Source organism: Arachis hypogaea, chromosome 17 (assembly GCF_003086295.3).
Source record: "Arachis hypogaea cultivar Tifrunner chromosome 17, arahy.Tifrunner.gnm2.J5K5, whole genome shotgun sequence".
Taxonomy (NCBI): domain Eukaryota; kingdom Viridiplantae; phylum Streptophyta; class Magnoliopsida; order Fabales; family Fabaceae; genus Arachis; species Arachis hypogaea.
Genome location: NC_092052.1, coordinates 96,230,131 through 96,251,284, shown reverse-complemented (window position 1 = coordinate 96,251,284; position 21,154 = coordinate 96,230,131). Strand labels below are relative to the sequence as shown.

Here is a 21,154-nt window from a genome sequence, read left to right as displayed (position 1 = left end):
CTGTCGGTTCTCGATCATGCTGGAATAGGATTCAATAATCCTTTTGCGTCTGTCACTATGCCCAGCACTCGCGAGTTTGAAACTCGTCACAGCCATCCCTTCCCAGATCCTACTAGGAATACCACAGACAAGGTTTAGACTTTTCGGATCTCAAGAATGGCCGCCAATAATTCTAGCCTATACCACGAAGACTCTGATCTCAAATCAGAGGGCTAAGAGATACACATTCAAGCTTGTTTACAAGTAAAATGGAAGTGTTTGTCAGGCACGCGTTCATAAGTGAGAATGATGATGAGCGTCACATAATCATCACATTCGTCATGTTCTTGTGTGCGAATAAATATCTTAGATAAGAAATAGGCTTGAGTTGAATAGAAAAACAATAGTACTTTGCATTAATTCATGAGTAACAGCAGAGCTCCACACCTTAATCTATGGCGTGTAGAAACTCTACCATTGAAAATACATAAGTGATAATGGTCCAGGCATGGCTGAATGGCCAGCCTCCTAAAGAGGGTTCAATCATCAAAACATGATCAAAAAGCTCATAACACAATAGTAAAAAGTTCTATTTATACTAAACTAGTTACTAGGGTTATAAAAATAAGTAAATGATGAAGAAATCCACTTCCAGGCCCACTTGGTGTGTGCTTGGGCTGAGCGTTGAAGCTTTCACGTGTAGAGGTCTTCCTTGGAATTGAACGCCAGTTTGTAACCTGTTTCTGGCGTTTAACTCTGCTTTGCAACCTGTTTCTGGCGTTTAACTCCAGAATAGGGCAGAGAACTGGCGTTGAACGCCAGTTTGCATCGTCTAAACTCGGGCAAAGTATGGACTATTATATTCCTGGAAAGCCCTGGATGTCTACTTTCCAACGAAATTGAGAGCGCGCTATTTGGACTCCTGTAGCTCCAGAAAATCCACTTTGAGTGCAAGGAGGTCAGAATCCAGCAGCATCTGCAGTCCTTCTTCAGCCTCTGAATCTGATTTTTGCTCAAGTCCATCAATTTCAGCCAGAAAATACCTGAAATCACAAAAAAACACAAAAACTCATAGTAAAGTCCAGAAATGTGATTTTTATTTAAAAACTAATAAAAATTATATTAAAAACTAACTAAATTATACTAAAAACTATGTAAAAACAATGCAAAAAGCGTATAAATTATCCGCTCATTATTGCCTCATCTAACAGTTCAAGGCTTCCATAAGGGAGATATTTTGTTACCATGTAAGGGCCAGTCCATTTGGATTTGAGCTTGCCAGGGAAGATTTTGAGCCTGGAGTTATATAGGAGTACTTGCTGTCCTGGTTTGAACTCTTTCCTTGAGATCTTCTTGTCATGCTACCTCTTGGCCTTTTCCTTGTATATCTTAGCATTGTCATAAGCTTCTAGCCTAAACTCATCCAACTCATTTAGTTGTAGCAGCCTTTTCTCCCCTACTGCTTAAGAATCAAGGTTGAGAAGTTTGGTGGCCCAAAAAGCTTTATGTTCAAGCTTTACAGGGAGGTGACAATATTTGCCATATAACAGCTAAAAAGGGGACTTCCCAATAGGAGTTTTGAATGCTGTCCTGTATGCCCAAAGTGCATCTTCTAATTTTCTGGCCCAATCTTTCCTGGTTGCTCCCATAGTCTTCCCTAAAATCCTCTTTAATTCACTATTTGCGAGCTCAGCCTGGCCATTGGTTTTAGGGTGGTATGGTGTGGCAACTTTATGAATCACTCCATATTTGTGAAGGAGTTTCTCCATCTGCTTGTTACAAAAATGACCCCCACCATCACTTACAAGTCCCTTAGGTACTCCATATCTAGTGAAAATGTGCTTCTTTATGAATTGAAGAACAATTTGTGCATCACATGTGGTTGTGGCTATTACTTCCACCCATTTTGAGACATACTCCACTTACAAAAATATATTTGAAGGAGTAAGAAGGAGGGAAGGGCCCCATGAAATCTATGTCCCAAAGATCAAATAGCTCCACTTCAAGAATGAAATTTTGAGGCATTTCATTCCTTTTTTTCAATCCTCCAGTTCTTTGGCATTCATTACACTTGTGAACAAACTCCCTGGAATCCTTGAAGATGGTTGGCCAGTAAAATCCACACTGCAGTATTTTAGCATCTGTTCTTTCTGGTCCAAAGAGTCCACCATATGCTGAACCATGACAATGCCACAATATATCTCTGATTTTATTTTCAGGGACACACCTCCTAATCATTCCATCAGAGCATCTCTTGAATAAAAAAGGTTCGTCCCACAAGACCTTCCTTGCTTCATTGAGTAGCTTCTTCACTTGTTGCTTGGAAAATTCTTGAGGTATCTTCCTTCCCACTTTGTAATTTCGTATGTTACCAAACCAAGGTGCTTGTTGAACTTAGAAAAGGTGTTCATCAGGAAATTCTCATTTACATGTTGTGGTTTATCTTGATTGGCTTCTTGTGGCACTCCTGATAAATGATCTGCCACTTGATTTTCACTCCCCTTCCTATTTCTCACTTCAATGTCAAATTCTTATAGCAGTAGCACCCACCTAATGAGCCTTGGCTTTGAATCCTATTTAGACATTAGGTACTTGAGAGCAGCATGGTCACTATATACTATAACCTTTGAACCAATCAAGTATTGCCTAAACTTATCAAATGCATATACAATTGCCAAAAGATCTTTCTCAGTGGAAGTATAAATTTTCTGTGTTTCATTTAACACCTTGCTGGCATAATATATGACATAGTGCAACTTATCTTTCTTTTGCTCCAGTACAGCACCAATAGCAAGGTCACTTGCATTACACATAAGTTCAAAAGTTAAGTTCCAATCAGGGGGTGTGATAATTGGTGTTGTAATGAGTTTTCTCTTTAAATTTTCAAAGGCATGTTTGCAGTTGTCATCAAATATGAAGGGGCTATCAATCATTAGCAAATTGCTCAATGGTTTTTCTATCTTTGAAAATTCTTTAATGAACCTCCTGTAAACGCCAACATGCCCAAGAAAACTCCTTACTGCTTTCACATTAACAGGTATAGGAAGTTTTTCAATAATTTCTATTTTAGCTTTATCAACTTCTATACCTTTGCATGACACTTTATGCCCAAGAACTATCCCTTTAGGAACCATGAAATGGCATTTCTCCCAATTCAATACCAGGTTAGTTTCTTGGCATCTTTTCAAAACAAGAGTTAAATGATGCAAGCAAGTGTTAAATGAATTGCCAAAGACGGAAAAATCATCCATGAAGACTTCTAAAATTTTTTCCACCATATCAGAGAAAATGGAAAGCATACATCTTTGAAAGGTGGCTGGGGCATTGTATAGCCCAAACGGCATCCTCTTGTAGGCAAAAACTCCAAATGGACATGTGAAGGAAGTCTTTTCTTGATCCTTGGGATCCACCACTATTTGATTGTACCCAAAATACCCATCCAAAAAGCAATAATAGGCATTGCCGGCCAATCTTTCCAGCATCTGATCAATGAATAGGAGAGGGAAGTGATCTTTCCTTGTTGCATCATTTAACCGTCTATAGTCTATGCACATCCTCCATCTAGTCACTGTCCTGGTAGGGATCTACTCATTCTTCTCATTGATGATGACTGTCATTCCTCCTTTTTTGGTACAACTTGAACCGGGCTCACCCATGAGCTGTCAGAGATTGGAAAGATTATCCTAGCATTCCATAGCTTCATGACTTCTTTTTGAACTACCTCCTTCATGGTTGGGTTGAGCCTTTTTTGGGGTTGAACTACAGGCTTTGATTCTTCTTCAAACAGAATTTTATGCATACAAATGGTTGGGCTAATGCCTTTGATATCCTCAACTGTCCAACCCAAGGCTGTTTTGTGAGTTTTCGATACTTCAATCAACCTTGTTTCTTTTTCCATGTTCAAGTGGAGTTTATGATTATTGGCAATGCTTCTACTTCCCCAAGAAACACGTACTTGAGGTGAGGAGGAAGAGGCTTCAACTCCTATTTTGGCTTATCCTCTTTCTTGTCTTCAATGGATATTTCTACTACTTCCTCTTCTTGTTCCTCCTGGTGCTCTTGATAATTGGCTTCAAACATTTCTTCTACCAAGCTTTCTATCATATCCACCTTCATGTAGTTTTCTTGCTCAAAGGGATGTTGCATTGATTTGAAAACATTGATGACCATTTGCTCATTGTGCACCCTGAAGGTCATTTCTCCTTTTCTACATCAATAGTAGCTCTTGATGTAGCTAGAAATGGTCTTCCCAAAATGATTTAGTTGTTTCCTTCCCCTTCTGTGTCCAAGATCACAAAGTCTACAGGGAAGATAAACTCTCCAACTTTCACTAGTAGATTTTCCACAATTCCATTGGGTGTCTTGATTGATCTATCGGCCATCACTAGTGACATCCTGGTAGGTTTAATTTCTTCTATAGCAAGCTTTCTCATCATTGAGAGAGGCATCAAGTTGATGCTGGCCCCTAAATCACATAGAGCATTCTCTAATGTCATCTTGCCTATGGTGCATAAAACCACAAAGCTCCCTGGATCTTTATGCTTTGGTGGGATACCCCTTTGGATCACGGCACTAAATTCTTCAATGAAACTAATGGTCTCCTTATCATGCCAACTTCTCTTCTTGTTAATGAGCTCCTTTAGGAATTTTGCATTCAGAGGCATCTGCTCTAATGCTTCAGCCAAGGGAATATTGATCTCCAATTTCTTGAAGACATCAAGGAATTTGGGGAAGTGTTGATCCTTGGTTTCCTTGTTGAATCTCTGAGGATATGGTAGTGGGGGTGTGAAAGCCTTCACTGCCTGCTTCTGCCCTTGAGATGCTTCCTCCATTAATTATTTCCCTTCCCTTGGATCCTGTGGCTGGTCATCCTTCTCTTCAAGCTTCTCTTGAGCTTGTTTGCTTGCTGTCACTTCTTTGTTATTGGCTTCCTCTTTCTCAGCTTGTTTCCTGTCATTGTCCATGGGCCTCTTGTTATCTTCTTTGTTGCTCACCAAGATCTTTCCACTCCTCAATTGGATGGCTTTGCATTCCTCTTTAGGATTTGGAATGGTATCACTTGGGAGTGAGCTTGTTGGCCTTTCAATCACAATTTGATTGGACAATTGTCCCATCTGTCTCTCTAGGTTCCTTATTGAGGCTTCCTGGTTCTTGCTTGTTATCTCTTGGTTTTTCAGCATCTTTTCTAGTAACATCTCCAAGTTGGAGATTCTTTGTGTGTCCTGTGATGCTTGTGGCTGGTTGTGAGATGGTAAAGGTTGATGGTAGGTATTTTGGTTAGTGGTTTGGTTATCGGGTGGATAGTAGCTGGAATTTTGGTGGTTATTTTGGGGTTTTCTATATGGATTATGGTTTGTGTTTTGCTGGTTGTTATTTTGGTTGTTTCTTAAGTTGTTTTGGTTTGAATTTCTTTGCCATGTTTGTTAGTTTTGAGTGTGGTTATCTCCCCATTTTAGGTTTGGGTGATGCTTCCAGGATGCGTTATAAGTGTCACCATCACCTCATTTTGTCTAGAACTTTGGTTATTCACATACTGAATTTGTTCTTGCTGCTGATCTTCTTGATTCTCTTTATTTTGCCCTCATGTGGTTGATGGTTGGCTTGTCTTTACTGCTGCAACTTGGAGGTTATCAATCCTTTTAGCCATTTGTTCAAATTGTTGTTGGATTTGCTGCTGCATTATCTTGTGTTGAGCTAGGATTGTGTCTACTCCTTCCAACTCTAGCACTCCTTTTCTTTGTAGTGGTTGGCGTTATCTCTGATGGCAAAAGAAATATTGATTGTTTGCCACCATATCAATGAGATTTTGAGCCTCCTCTGCTGTCTTCATCAATTGTAAGGAGCCTCCTGCTGAATCATCTAGTGCTTCTTGAGCCTTTATAGTCAAACCTTCATAGAAATTTTGAAGGATGTCCCATTCATTAAACATCTCAGGGGGACATTTTCTAATCAGAGCCTTGTACCTCTCCCATGCCTCATAGAGAGATTCAACATCCATTTGTGTGAAGGTTTGCACCTCGATTTTGAGCCTGATGATCCTTTGAGGGGGGTAAAATTTGGCCAAAAATTTATTCACTAGATGCTCCCAGCTAGTGATGCTTCCTTGTGGAAAGGTTTCAAGCCATTGAGCAGCTTTGTCCCTCAATGAGAATAGAAACAGCAACAGTTTATATGTCTCTGGATGTACACCGTTGGATTTGACAGTATCAAAGATCCTCAGAAAAGTGGATAAGTGTTGGTTTAGATCTTCAAGTGGCCCTCCTCCATAGGAGCAGTTGTTTTGTACTAAAGTGATGAGTTATGACTTCAATTCATAGTTGTTTGCATTGACATTTGGGGTGAGGATGCTACTCCCACAATGTTTAGGATTTGCAAATGTATAAGAAGCCAATACTCTCCTTGGTGATTGACCATTATTGTTGGCCACCCCTATTGGTGAATTTGTTGGATTTGTTGAGTGTTCCTCCACCTCTTGAAATTCTTCCTCTAACTCCTCTTCTCCAACAATGCCTTTTCCTCTTTCTTCTCTTCTTAACCTTTGAAGAGTTCTTTCGTCAGTTTCACAGAAGGTAGGGATCCCTCTCCTTGCCTCTGTCATAAAACCACAACAACAAGAAACACAAGAGCACTTTGTAGCTCAAATAGTTAGTGTGCTAGTTAAAAATAAATAAAATAAACAAAAATAAAGAAAAAGTGCTTAATCTAGACCATCACCTTACTTAATCATTGTCAATCTAATCAATCCCCGACAACAGCGCCAAAAACTTGATGTGTGGAAAAAGATCCAACACAAGATTCACCGGCAAGTGAACCGGGTCGCATCAATTAATAATAACTCACGTGAGTGAGGTCGATCCCACAGGGATTGAAGGATTGAGCAATTTTAGTTAGGCGGTTAATTTAGTCAAGCAAACAAGTGTTGATTTAGGTGATTTGTATCCAACAGAAGCTAAATTGCATGAAATTTAAAGGGAAAGGGGAAATTTGCAGTAAATTAAAGAGCAAAGGAAATAAAGAAATTGAATCTTAAAGTGCAAGTAACGTAAATTTACAGAAACTTAGATTGCAAGAAATGTAAATAACTGAAGCTTTAAGTGTAAGAAATGTAAATTGCTTGAATCATAAAGGGTTTTGGGAGCTAGGATTGCAGAAATTAAACAAAAGACAATAAACAGCAATCAACAGAAGAATAAAAGATGACTTGAATTGAAACAGATCTCAAACAAAAGAGTTAAATTGCTTGAAGAATCAAACAGCAAATGAATCAAACTTAAATTGCAGATTCTCACTAAGAGAGTAAAGATCTCAGGGGTCAAGAGACTAGAAAATAAGTCTAGATCTCAATACCTTCCTTGATCCAACTAAGAACAATTGTAGAGGAAGTAACGATGAAAACCAGTAGAGAAACTTAGATTCAAATCATAATTCCTTGAATTATGCAGAAACATAAACAGAAAGAGATCTCAAGGTGAGATTGAAAAAGAATTTCTTCAATTCTCCACCCAAGACTCAAAACAAAGATGAAGAGAGTAGAGGCAAGAACAAAGAAAAAGAGAATTCAATTCTCTTCTCAATTCCCAAACCTCAAAAGCTAGAAAACAAAATTGAAAATTCAAAAGTAAGCAAAAAAGTTCTCTCTAACTCAAACTAGCTTCTATTTATACACTTCCTATTTTTAGATTTTAGAATTTGGAGTGGGCTTTTTAATTTTGTGAAGAATTAGATTTTATTTTATTTTTGGACTCAAAATTGAGTCATGGTGCACTCCCAGGGCACGGCTCAGTTGAAAAACCAAAATGAGCGCCCAAACTTGCTTTCCTTGCCCAATTTGGTGCGCTACCCCTTTGTCCGTGTCACTCTTTGATAGAGCTCAGTTGGAAAATTGAGCTGAGCTTTCTATTTTGTCCTTGGTGTGCCTAATTGTGCACGTCCCAGCCCCCTTGTCCGTGTCAATTTGTGCACATGGTTTCCTCCTTGGTGTGCTTCCTAGCGTGCTAATGTGTGGGGAGTGGGAGGAGAGTAGCGCTCAGTTGGGAAAGCAAACTGAGCTCCCCATTGTAGCGCCTTGCTTTGGGCTTCATGTTTCCATGTTCGAACCTTGGGGGAAGCTCTTGATGCCAATTTCTTTGTGGAGCAAGGAGGGGTAGCGCATGCCTTGAGTGTCATGCTTCCAAGTTCGAACCATGGTGGATGCATCTTGGTGCTGATTTCCTTGGAAGAGTGGAGCGCTCCTTCCTTGCTTTTCATGAAGCCTGATGAGCGATAATTTATACGCTTTTTGGCATTGTTTTCAGTATGTTTTCAGTATGATTTAGTTAGTTTTTAGTATATTTTTATTATTTTTTAATTAAAAATCACATTTCTGGACTTTACTATGAGTTTGTGTGTTTTTCTGTGATTTCAGGTATTTTCTGGCTGAAATTGAGGGACTTGAGCAAAAATCAGATTCAGAGGTTGAAGAAGGACTGCTGATGCTGTTGGATTCTGACCTCCCTGACCTTAAAGTGAATTTTCTCGAGCTATAGAACTCCAAATGGTACGCTTCCAATTGCGTTGGAAAGTAGACATCCAGGGCTTTCCAGCAATATATAATAGTCCATACTTTGAATAAGGATTGACGACGTAAACTGGCATTCAACGACAGTTCCATGCTGCAGTCTGGCGTCCAGCGCCAGAAACAAGTTGCAAAGTGGAGTTCAACGCCAGAAACACGTTACAAACTGGCGTTCAACTCCAAGAATGACCTCTCCACGTGTAAACTTTAAGCTCAGCCCAAGCACACACCAAGTGGGCCCCGGAAGTGGATTTCTACATCATTTACTCAATTCTGTAAACCCTAGTAACTAGTTTAGTATAAATAGGACTTTTTACTATTGTATTTACATCTTATGATTTTTAGTTCAACTTTGGATCATATTGATCACGTTTGGGGGCTGGCCATTCGGCCATGCCTGAACCTTCATCACTTATGTATTTTCAACGGTAGAGTTTTTGCACTCCATAGATTAAGGTGTGGAGCTCTACTGTTCCTCATGATTTAATGCAAAGTACTACTGTTTTTTTATTCAATTCAACTTATTCCGCTTCTAAGATATCCATTCGCACCCAAGAACATGATGAATGTGATGATTATGTGACGCTCATCATCATTCTCACTTATGAACACGTGCCTGACAAACACTTCCGTTCTACATGCAAACAAGCTAGAATGAGTATCTCTTAGATATCTAATACAGAGGATCGAGTCCGAGATATTAGAATCTTCGTCGTATAAGTTAGAACCCATGGATGGCCATTCCTAAGATCCAGAAAGTCTAAACCTTGTCTATGGTATTCCGAGTAGGATCTGGGAAGGGATGGCTGTGACGAACTTCAAACTCGCGAGTGCTGGGCGTAGTGACAGACGCAAAAGGAGGGTGAATCCTATTCCAGTATGATCGAGAACCTCCAGATGATTAGCCATGCCGTGACAGAGCATTTGGACCTTTTTCACAGAGAGGATGGGATGTAGCCATTGACAACGGTGATGCCTTACAGAAAGCTTGCCATGGAAAGGAGTAGGAATGATTGGATGAAGACAGCAGGAAAGTAGAGGTTCAGAGGAACGAAAGCATCTCTATACGCTTATTAGAAATTCTCACCAATGATCTACATAAGTATTTCTATCTTTATTTTCTGTTTATTTATTATTATTATTCGAAAACTCCATAACCATTTGATATCCGCCTGACTGAGATTTACAAGATAACCATAGCTTGCTTCATACCAACAATCTCCGTGGGATCGACCCTTACTCACGTAAGGTTTTATTACTTGGACGACCCAGTGCACTTGCTGGTTAGTTGTATCGAAGTTGTGAATGAAAAACGATTTATTAAGACATGCATACTGAGTTTTTGGCGCCGTTGCCTGAGATCACAATTTCGTGCACCAAGTTTTTGGCTCCGTTGCCGGGGATTGTTCGAGTTTGGACAACTGACGGTTCATCTTGTTGCTCAGATTAGGTAATTTTCTTTTTCGTTTTATTTTAAAAAAAAAATTGTTTTCAAAAATATGTCAAAAAATTTTTTCTTTTCGTTTTGTTTTCGAAAATTATTTTTAAATTTTTAAGAATGAATTCTAAAGTTTCAAATTGGTATGCTGAAGTTTGGCTCGTCATCAAGCTTTAGACTAACCTAGTATGATTCCTGGAATCTTGATTGAGGACTTTGAATTCATTGCTTTCTTTTCCCTATATGTTTTCAAAAAATAAAAATATACAAAAATCCAAAAAAATTAATAAAATCATAAAAATCAAAAATATTTTGTGTTTCTTGTTTGAATCTTTGATGAGCGGATAATTTATACGCTTTTTGGCATTGTTTTTAGTATATTTTTAGTAGAATCTGGTTACTTTTAGGGATGTTTTCATTAGTTTTTATGTTAAATTCACATTTTTGGACTTTACTATGAGTTTGTGTGTTTTTCTATGATTTCAGGTATTTTCTGGCTGAAATTGAGGGACTTGAGCAAAAATCAGATTCAGAGGTTGAAGAAGGACTGCTGATGCTGTTGGATTCTGACCTCCCTGCACTCAAAATAAATTTTCTGGAGCTACAGAACTCAAAATGGCTCGCTTCCAATTGCGTTGGAAAGTAGACATCCAGGGCTTTCCAGCAATATATAATAATTCATACTTTGCCCAATTTTAGACGACGCAAACTGGCATTCAACGCCAGCTCTCTGCCCAATTCTGGCATCCAGCGCCAGAAACAAGTTGCAAAGTGGAGTTCAACGCCCAAAATGGCACAAAAGCTGGCGTTCAACTCCAAGAATGACCTCTGCAAGTGTAACATTCATGCTCAGCCCAAGCACACACCAAGTGGGCCCCGGAAGTGGATTTATGCATCAATTACTTACTTCTGTAAACCCTAGTGACTAATTTATTATAAATAGAACTTTTTATCATTGTATTCATAGTCTTGGTTGCTCCGGTTCCCCTCTGGGGCCGAGAACAATGAACTCCATTATCGCATATGTATTTTCAACGGTAGAGTTTCTACACTCCATAGATTAAGGTGTGGAGCTCTACTGTTCCTCAAAGATTAATGCAAAGTACTACTGTATTCTATTCAATTCATCTTATTTCGCTTCTAAGATATTCATTCGCACTTCAACCTGAATGTGATGAACGTGACAATCATCATCATTCCCTATTAACGCGTGCCTGACAACCACTTCTGTTCTACCTTCGACTGAATGAGTATCTCTTAGATCTCTTAATCAGAATCTTCGTGGTATAAGCTAGATTGATGGCGGCATTCATGAGAGTCCGGAAAGTCTAAACCTTGTCCGTGGTATTCCGAGTAGGACACTGGGATTTAATGACTGTGACAAACTCCAAACTCGCGAGTGCTGGGCGTAGTGACAGACGCAAAAGGATGGTAAATCCTATTCTAGTATGATCGAGAACCTCCAAGATGATTAGCCATGCAGTGACAGCGCATCGGACCATTTTCACAGAGAGGAATAGGATGCAACCATCGACAAGGGTGATGCCTCCAGACGATTAGCCGTGCTGTGACAGAGCATTTGGACCATTTTCCCGAGAGGATTGAAAGTAGCCATTGGCACCGGTGACATCCTTACATAAAGCCAGCCATAGAAAGGAGTAAGACTGATTGGATGAAGACAGCAGGAAAGCGGAGGTTCAGAGGAACGAATGCATCTCTATACGCTTATCTGAAATTCTCACCAATGATTTACATAAGTATTTCTATCCTTCTTTTATTACTAAATTTCGAAAACTACATAACTATTTTATATCCGCCTGACTGAGATTTACAAGGTGACCATAGCTTGCTTCATACCAACGATCTCCGTGGGATTCGACCCTTACTCACGTAAGGTATTACTTGGACGACCTAGTGCACTTGCTGGTTAGTTATGCGAAGTTGCGAAGATATGTTTAGACCATTATTCTGTGCATCCGTTTTTGGTGCCATCACGAGGGAATCAATTTCGAACAATAATTCACAACCTGAGTAACAATTTCGCATACCAAGTTTTTGGCGCCGTTGCTGGGGATTGTTCGAGTTTGGACAACTAACGGTTCATCTTGTTGCTTAGATTGAGTAATTTACTTCTTATTTTCAAAAAGTTTTCAAAAATTTTCCAAAAATCTTTCAAAAAAATTTATCCTTTGTTTTCGAAAAAAAAAAAAAACTTTTTAAAACAAAAATGTTTTCAAAAATATATTTTTCTTCAGAATTTTTAAGAATGAATTCTAGAGTTTCATGAAGCATGTTGAAGCATGCTGGCTATAAAACCATGTCTAAATTCTTTTGGACAGAGATTTTGGCTTAAAATTGAATGAATTACACTCATATTTTTACTAAAGCTTGGCTGGCTATTAAGCCATGCCTGACCCTTTGATTGGAGCTTTAGACTAAAGAGCATAAGATTCCTGGAATTCATATTAAAAATTTTGGAATCCTTATTTTTCTTTTTCAAATGATTTTCAAAAAAAATTAAAAGAAAATACACAAAATTCATGCATTCATAGTGTTCGTCATGATCTTCAAGTTGTTCTTGGTAAGTCTTCTTGTTTGATCTTTGCATTTGTATGTTTTGTGTCTTTTCTTGTTTTTCATATGCATTCCTGAATTCTTTATGTCTAAGCATTAAAGAATTCTAAGTTTGGTGTCTTGCATGTTTTCTTTGCATTAAAAATTTTTCAAAAATGTGTTCTTGATGTTCATCATGATCTTCATAGTGTTCTTGGTGTTCATCCTGACATTCATAGCATTCTTGCATGCATTCATTGTTTTGATCCATAACTTTCATGCATTGCATCATATTTCTTGTTTTTCTCTCTCATCATAAAAATTCAAAAATCAAAAAAATATCTTTCCCTTTTTCTCTCTTAAAATTTCGAAAATTAGATTTGACTTTTTCAAAAATTTTTAAAATCTAGTTGTTTTTATGAGTCAAATCAAATTTTCAATTTAAAAATCTTATCTTTTTCAAAATCTTTTTCAAAAATCAAATCTTTTCCATTTTTCTTAGTTATTTTCGAAAATTCTAAAAATATTTTTCAAAAATCTTTTTGTTATTTTTATATCAAATTTTCGAAAATAACAATAACAATTAATGTTTTGATTCAAAAACTTCAAGTTTGTTACTTACTTGTTAAGAAAGATTCAAACTTTGAGTTCTAGAATCATATCTTGTGATTTCTTGTGAATCAAGTCATTAATTGTGATTTTTAAAAATTAAATCTTTTTCAAAACTAATTTCAATCATATCTTTTCAAAAATATCTTCTTATCTTATCTTTTTCAAAAATTTGATTTCAAAATATCTTTTCTAACTTCTTATCTTCTTATCTTTTCAAAATTGATTTTCAAAATTGTTTCAACTAACTAACTAACTTTTTGTTTGTTTCTTATCTTTTTCAAAACTACCTAACTAACTCCCTCTCTCTCCAATTTTCGAAAATATCTTCCCCCTTTTTCAAAATTTCTTTTTAATCAACTAATTATTTTAATTTTTGATTTTAATTTTCGAAAACTACTAACATTTTTCAAAAACTATTTTCGAAAATCACTAACTCTTTTTCAAAATAATTTTCGAAAATTCTTCTCCCTCATCTCCTTCTAATTATTTATTCATCTACTAATACTTCTCTTCATCTCACATCACTGCTCCTATCCTTACCTTTGTGTTTGGATTCTTCATTCTTCTTCACCCCTATTCCTTTTCTTCTTCTACTAACAATAAGGAACCTCTTTACTGTGACATAGAGGATTCCTCTTCTTTTTTTTTTCTTCTCTTTCTTATGAGCAGGGACAAAGAAAAAGGCATTCTTGTTGAAGCCGATCCAGAACCTGAAAGGACTCTGAAGAGAAAACTAAGAGAAGCTAAATTACAACAATCCAGAGACAACCTTATTAAAAATTTCGAACAAGTAAAGGAGATGGCAGCCGAACCCAACAACAATAACGCAAGGAGAATGCTTGGTGACTTTACTGCACCTAATTCCAATTTACATGGAAGAAGCATCTCCATTCCTACCATTAGAGCAAACAATTTTGAGCTGAAACCTCAGCTAGTTTCTCTGATGCAGCAGAACTGCAAGTTTCATGGACTTCCATCTGAAGATCCTTTTCAGTTCTTAATTGAATTCTTGCAGATCTGTGATACTGTTAAGACTAATGGAGTAGATCCTGAAGTCTATAGGCTCATGCTTTTCCCTTTTGCTGTAAGAGACAGAGCTAGAATATGGTTGGACTCTCAACCCAAAGACAGCCTGAACTCTTGGGATAAGCTGGTCACGGCTTTCTTAGCCAAGTTCTTTCCTCCTCAAAAGCTGAGCAAGCTTAGAGCTGATGTTCAAACCTTCAGACAGAAAGAAGGTGAATCCCTCTATGAAGCTTGGGAAACATACAAGCAGCTGACCAAAAAGTTTCCTTCTGACATGCTTTCAGAATGGACCATCTTGGATATATTCTATGATGGTTTATCTGAGCTATCAAAGATGTCATTGGATACTTCTGCAGGTGGATCCATTCACCTAAAGAAAACGCCTGCAGAAGCTCAAGAACTCATTGACATGGTTGCTAATAACCAGTTCATGTACACTTCTGAGAGGAATCCTGTGAGTAATGGGACGCCTATGAAGAAGGAAGTTCTTGAAATTGATACTCTGAATGCCATATTGGCTCAGAACAAAATATTGACTCAGCAAGTCAATATAATTTCCCAGAGTCTGAATGGAATGCAAGCTGCATCCAACAGTACTCAAGAGGCATCTTCTGAAGAAGAAGCTTATGATCCTGAGAACCCTGCAATAGTAGAGGTAAATTACGTAGGTGAACCTTATGGAAACACCTATAATCCATCATGGAGAAATCATCCAAATCTCTCATGGAAGGATCAAAGGCCTCAACAAGGCTTTAATAATGGTGGAAGAAACAGGTTTAGCAATAGCAAGCCTTTTCCATCATCCACTCAACAACAGACAGAGAACTCTGAACAAAGTACCTCTAATTTAGCAAACTTAGTCTCTGATCTATCCAAGGCCACTGTAAGTTTCATGAATGAAACAAGGTCTTCCATTAGAAAGTTGGAAGCACAAGTGGGCCAGCTGAGTAAAAGGATCACTGAAATCCCTCCCAGTACTCTCCCAAGCAATACAGAAGAAAATCCAAAGAGAGAGTGCAAGGCCATTGATATTACCAGAATGGCCGAACCTAAAGAGGGAGAGGAGGACGTGAATCCCAGTGAGGAAGACCTCCTAGGATGTCCAGTGATTAATAAGGAGTTTCCCTCTGAGGAACCAAAGGAATCTAAGGCTCATCTAGAGACCATAGAGATTCCATTGAACCTCCTTATACCCTTCATGAGCTCTGATGAGTATTCCTCTTCTGAAGAGAATGAGGATGTCACTAAAGAGCAAGCTGCCAAGTTCCTTGGTGCAATCATGAAGCTAAATGCCAAATTATTTGGTATTGAAACTTGGGAAGATAAACCTCCCTTGTTCACCAATGAACTAAGTGATCTGGATCAACTGACATTGCCTCAGAAGAAACAGGATCCTGGAAAGTTCTTAATACCTTGTACCATAGGCACCATGATCTTTAAGGCTCTGTGTGACCTTGGTTCAGGAATAAACCTCATGCCCCTCTCTGTAATAGAGAAACTGGGAATCTTTGGGGTGCAAGCTGCTAAAATCTCACTAGAGATGGCAGACAATTCAAGAAAATAGGCTTATGGACAAGTAGAGGACGTGTTAGTGAAGGTTGAAGGCCTTTACATCCCTACTGATTTCATAGTTCTGGATACTGGAAAGGAAGAGGATGAATCCATCATCCTAGGAAGACCTTTCCTAGCCACAGCAAGAGCTGTGATTGATGTAGACAGAGGAGAATTGATCCTTCAATTAAATAAGGACAACCTTGTGTGTACAACTCAAGGATCTCTCTGTGCATCCATGGAGAGGAAGCAGAAAAAGCTTCTCTCAAAGCAGAGTCAACCAAAGCTCCCACAGTCAAACTCTAAGTTTGGTGTTGGGAGGCCACAACCAAACTCTAAGTTTGGTGTCAAACCCCCATATCCAAACTCTAAGTTTGGTGTTGGGAGGTCTCAACAAAGCTCTGCACATCTGTGAGGCTCCATGAGAGCCCACTGTCAAGTTATTGACATTAAAGAAGCACTTGTTGGGAGGCAACCCAATGTTTATTTATCTAATTTTATTTTTGTTTTTCATGTTTTCTTAGGTTCAAGATCATGTGGAGTCACAAAATAAACGAAAAATTTAGAAACAGAATAAAAAACAGCAGAAGAAAAATCACACCCTGGAGGAAGCACCTGCCTGGCGTTCAACGCCATAACAGAGCATGGTTCTGGCGCTGAACGCCCAAAATGGGCAGTATCTGGGCGCTGAACGCCCAAAATGGGCAGCATCTGGGCGTTGAACGCCAGAATTGCACCCTGGAGAAGAGCTGGCGCTGAATGCCCAGAACAAGCATGGTTCTGGCGTTCAACGCCAGAAATGGGCAACAAATGGGCGTTGAACGCCCAAAATGGGCACCAACCTGGCGCTGAACGCCCAGAGTTGTATGCAAGGGCATTTTACATGCCTAATTTGGTGCAAGGTTGTAAATCCTTGAACACCTCAGGATCTGTGGACCCCACAGGATCCCTACCGACCTCCACTCACTTCTTCTCACCCTTCTTTCACACAATCCCAAAAACACTCTTCCCCAAAACTCTTCACCAATCACCTCAATCTCTCTTCCCTATCACCAATTCACCACTCACATCCATCCACTGTTCCCCATAAACCTACCTCATAAACTCCACCTACCTTCAAAATTCAAAATCAATTTCCCACCCAAACCCACCCTATATGACCGAACCTTACCCCCCTCTCCTCCATATTTTCTCCTTCTTCTTCATCTATTCTTTCTTCTCTTGCTCGAGGGTGAGCAATATTCTAAGTTTGGTGTGGTAAAAGCATAAGCTTTTTGTTTTTCCATTACCATTGATGGCACCTAAGACCGGAGAACCCTCTAGAAATGGGAAAGGGAAGACAAAAGCTTCCACCTCCGAGTCATGGGAGATGGAAAGATTCATCTCCAAAGCTCATCAAGACCACTTCTATGATGTTGTAACCAAGAAGAAGGTGATCCCTGAGGTCCCTTTCAAGCTCATCACCATGAGATCCCGGAGATGCCTCAAATGCATCTTCCTCCACAAAACTATTGGGAGCAAATCAACACCTCCCTAGGAGAATTAAGTTCCAACATAGGACAACTAAGGGTGGAACATCAAGAGCACTCCATCATCCTTCATGAAATTAGAGAAGATCAAAAAGCAATGAGGGAGGAGCAACAAAGACAAGGAAGAGACATAGAAGAGCTCAAGGACATCATTGGTTCCTCAAGAAGAAAACGCCACCATCACTAAGGTGGACTCATTCCTTGTTCTTACATTCTCTATTTTCGTTTTCTCTATGTTAAAGTGCTTATCTATGTTTGTGTCTTCATTACATGATCATTAGTAGTTAGTAACTTTGTCTTAAAGTTATAAATGTCCTATGAATCCATCACCTCTCTTAAATGAAAAATGTTTTATTTCAAAAGAACAAGAAGTACATGAGTTTCGAATTTATCCTTGAACTTAGTTTAATTATATTGATGTGGTGACAATGCTTCTTGTTTTCTGAATGTATGCTTGAACAGTGCATATGTTTTGAAGTTGTTGTTCATGAATGTTAAATATGTTGGCTCTTGAAAGAATGATGACAAGGAGACATGTTATTTGATAATCTGAAAAATCATAAAAATGATTCTTGAAGCAAGAAAAAGCAGCAAAGAACAAAGCTTGTAGAAAAAAAATAGAAAGAAAAAGCAAGCAGAAAAAGCCAAAAGCTCTTAAAACCAAGAGGCAAGAGCAAAAAGCCAGTAACCCTTAAAACCAAAAGGCAAGGGTAAATAAAAAGGATCCCAAGGCTTTGAGAATCAGTGGATAGGAGGGCCTAAAGGAATAAAATCCTGGCCTAAGCGGCTAAACCAAGCTGTCCCTAACCATGTGCATGTGGCGTGTAGGTGTCAAGTGAAAACTTGAGACTGAGCGGTTAAAGTCAAGGTCCAAAGCAAAAACAGAGTGTGCTTAAGAACCCTGGACACCTCTAATTGGGGACTTTATCAAAGCTGAGTCACAATCTGAAAAGGTTCACCCAATTATGTGTCTGTGGCATTTATGTATCCGGTGGTAATACGGGAAAACAAAGTGCTTAGGGCCACGGCCAAGACTCATAAAATAGCTGTGTTCAAGAATCATCATACTGAACTAGGAGAATCAATAACACTATCAGAACTCTGAGTTCCTATAGATGCCAATCATTCTGAACTTCAATGGATAAAGTGAGATGCCAAAACTATTCAAGAGGCAAAAAGCTACAAGTCCCGCTCATCTGATTGGAGCTATGTTTCATTGATAGTTTGGAATTTATAGTATATTCTCTTCTTTTTATCCTATTTGATTTTCAGTTTCTTGGGGACAAGCAACAATTTAAGTTTGGTGTTGTGATGAGCGGATAATTTATACGCTTTTTGGCATTATTTTTAGTATGTTTTTAGTAGAATCTGGTTACTTTTAGGGATGTTTTCATTATTTTTTATGTTAAATTCACATTTCTGGACTTTACTATGAGTTTGTGTGTTTTTCTGTGATTTCAGGTATTTTCTGGCTGAAATTGAGGGACTTGACCAAAAATCAGATTCAGAGGTTGAAGAAGGACTGCTGATGCTGTTGGATTCTGACCTCCCTGCACTCAAAATGGATTTTCTGGAGCTACAGAACTCAAAATGGCGCGCTTCCAATTGCGTTGGAAAGTAGACATCCAGGGCTTTCCAGCAATATATAATAGTTTATGCTTTGCCCAATTTTAGACGACGCAAACTGGCGTTCAACCCCAGCTCTCTGCCCAATTTTGGCGTCCAGCGCCAGAAACAAGTTGCAAAGTGGAGTTCAACGCCCAAAATGGCACAAAAGCTGGCGTTCAACTCCACGAATGACCTCTGCACGTGTAACATTCATGCTCAGCCCAAGCACACACCAAGTGGGCCCCGGAAGTGGATTTATGCATCAATTACTTACTTCTGTAAACCCTAGTGACTAGTTTATTATAAATAGAACTTTTTATCATTGTATTCATAGTCTTTGTTGCTCCGGTTCCCCTCTGGGGCCGAGACCAATGAAATCCATTATCGCTTATGTATTTTCAACGGTAGAGTTTCTACACTCCATAGATTAAGGTGTGGAGCTCTGCTGTTCCTCAAAGATTAATGCAAAGTACTACTGTTTTCTATTCAATTCATCTTATTTCGCTTCTAAGATATTCATTCGCACTTCAACCTGAATGTGATGAACGTGACAATCATCATCATTCCCTATGAACACGTGCCTGACAACCACTTCCGTTCTACCTTCGACTGAATGAGTATCTCTTAGATCTCTTAATCAGAATCTTCGTGGTATAAGCTAGATTGATGGCGGCATTCATGAGAGTCCGGAAAGTCTAAACCTTGTCCATGGTATTCCGAGTAGGACTCTGGGATTGAATGACTGTGACAAACTCCAAACTCGCGAGTGCTGGGCGTAGTGACAGATGCAAAAGGATAGTAAATCCTATTCCAGTATGATCGAGAACCTCCAAGATGATTAGCCACGCAGTGACAGCGCATCGGACCATTTTCACATAGAGGAATAGGATGCAACCATCGACAAGGGTGATGCCTCCAGACGATTAGCCGTGCTGTGACAGAGCATTTGGACCATTTTCCCGAGAGGATTGAAAGTAGCCATTGGCACCGGTGACATCCTTACATAAAGCCAGCCATAGAAAGGAGTAAGACTGATTGGATGAAGACAGCAGGAAAGCGGAGGTTCAGAGGAACGAATGCATCTCTATACGCTTATCTGAAATTCTCACCAATGATTTACATAAGTATTTCTATGCTTCTTTTATTACTAAATTTCGAATACTACATAACTATTTTATATCCGCCTGACTGAGATTTACAAGGTGACCATAGCTTGCTTCATACCAACAATCTCCATGGGATTCGACCCTTACTCACGTAAGGTATTACTTGGACGACCCAGTGCACTTGCTGGTTAGTTATGCGAAGTTGTGAAGATATGTTTAGACCATGGTTCTGTGCATCTGTTTTTGGTGCCATCACCAGGGAATCAATTTCGAACAATAATTCACAACCTGAGTAACAATTTCGCATACCAGTCTTGAGTCAATTTTTAAGTTTGGTGTCAATTGCATTTTTTCTAAAAATTTATGCATTTTTCAAAAATTCATGCATTCATAGTGTTCTTCATGATCTTCAAGTTGCTCTTGGTAAGTCTTCTTGTTTGATCTTCATATTTTCTTGTTTTGTATCTTTTCTTGTTTTTCATATGTATTTTTAACTTGTTAGTGTGTAAGCATTAAAGATTTCTAAGTTTGGTGTCTTGCATGTTTTCTTTGCATAAAAAATTTTTCAAAAATATGTTCTTGATGTTCATCATGATCTTCAAAGTGTTCTTGGTGTTCATCTTAACATTTATAGTGTTCTTGCATGCATCATGTGTTTTGATTCATAATTTTCATGTTTTGAGTCATTTTTTATGTTTTTCTCTCTCATCATTAAAAATTCAAAAATAAAAAAATATCTTTCCCTTTTTCACTCATAAATTTTCGAAAATTTGAGTTGACTTTTTTAAAACTTTTTAAAATTTAGTTGTTTCTTATAAGTCAAATCAAATTTTCAATTTAAAAATTCTATCTTTTTCAAATATTTTTCAAAAATAAAATCTTTTTTATTTTTCTTTCATAATTTTCGAAAATTCCAAAATGGTTTTCAAAAATCTTTTTCTTATCTTTATTTCATATTTTCGAAAATAATACCAACATTTAATATGATTGATTCAAAAATATCAAGTTATTACTTGCCTATTAAGAAAGGTTCAATCTTTAAATTTTAAAATCATATCTTTTTAGTTTCTTGTTAGTCAAGTAATCAACTTTAGTTTTCAAAATCAAATCTTTTTAATTTTCTTTTCAAATCTTTTTCAAATTCAATTTCAAAATCTTTTCTAACTTCTTATCTTTTTAAAAATTGATTTTCAAATCT

At 38.2% G+C, this 21,154-nt stretch overlaps 1 non-coding gene across 1 annotated transcript; it reads left to right on the top strand.

Moving 5' to 3' along the window:
* The first annotated feature begins 5,906 nt into the window (after positions 1–5,906).
* Positions 5,907–6,010, top strand: LOC112767986 (small nucleolar RNA R71). The gene has a single exon (XR_003185425.1). It is a non-coding gene; the product is annotated as a small nucleolar RNA R71 (small nucleolar RNA).
* Positions 6,011–21,154: the final 15,144 nt, after the last annotated feature.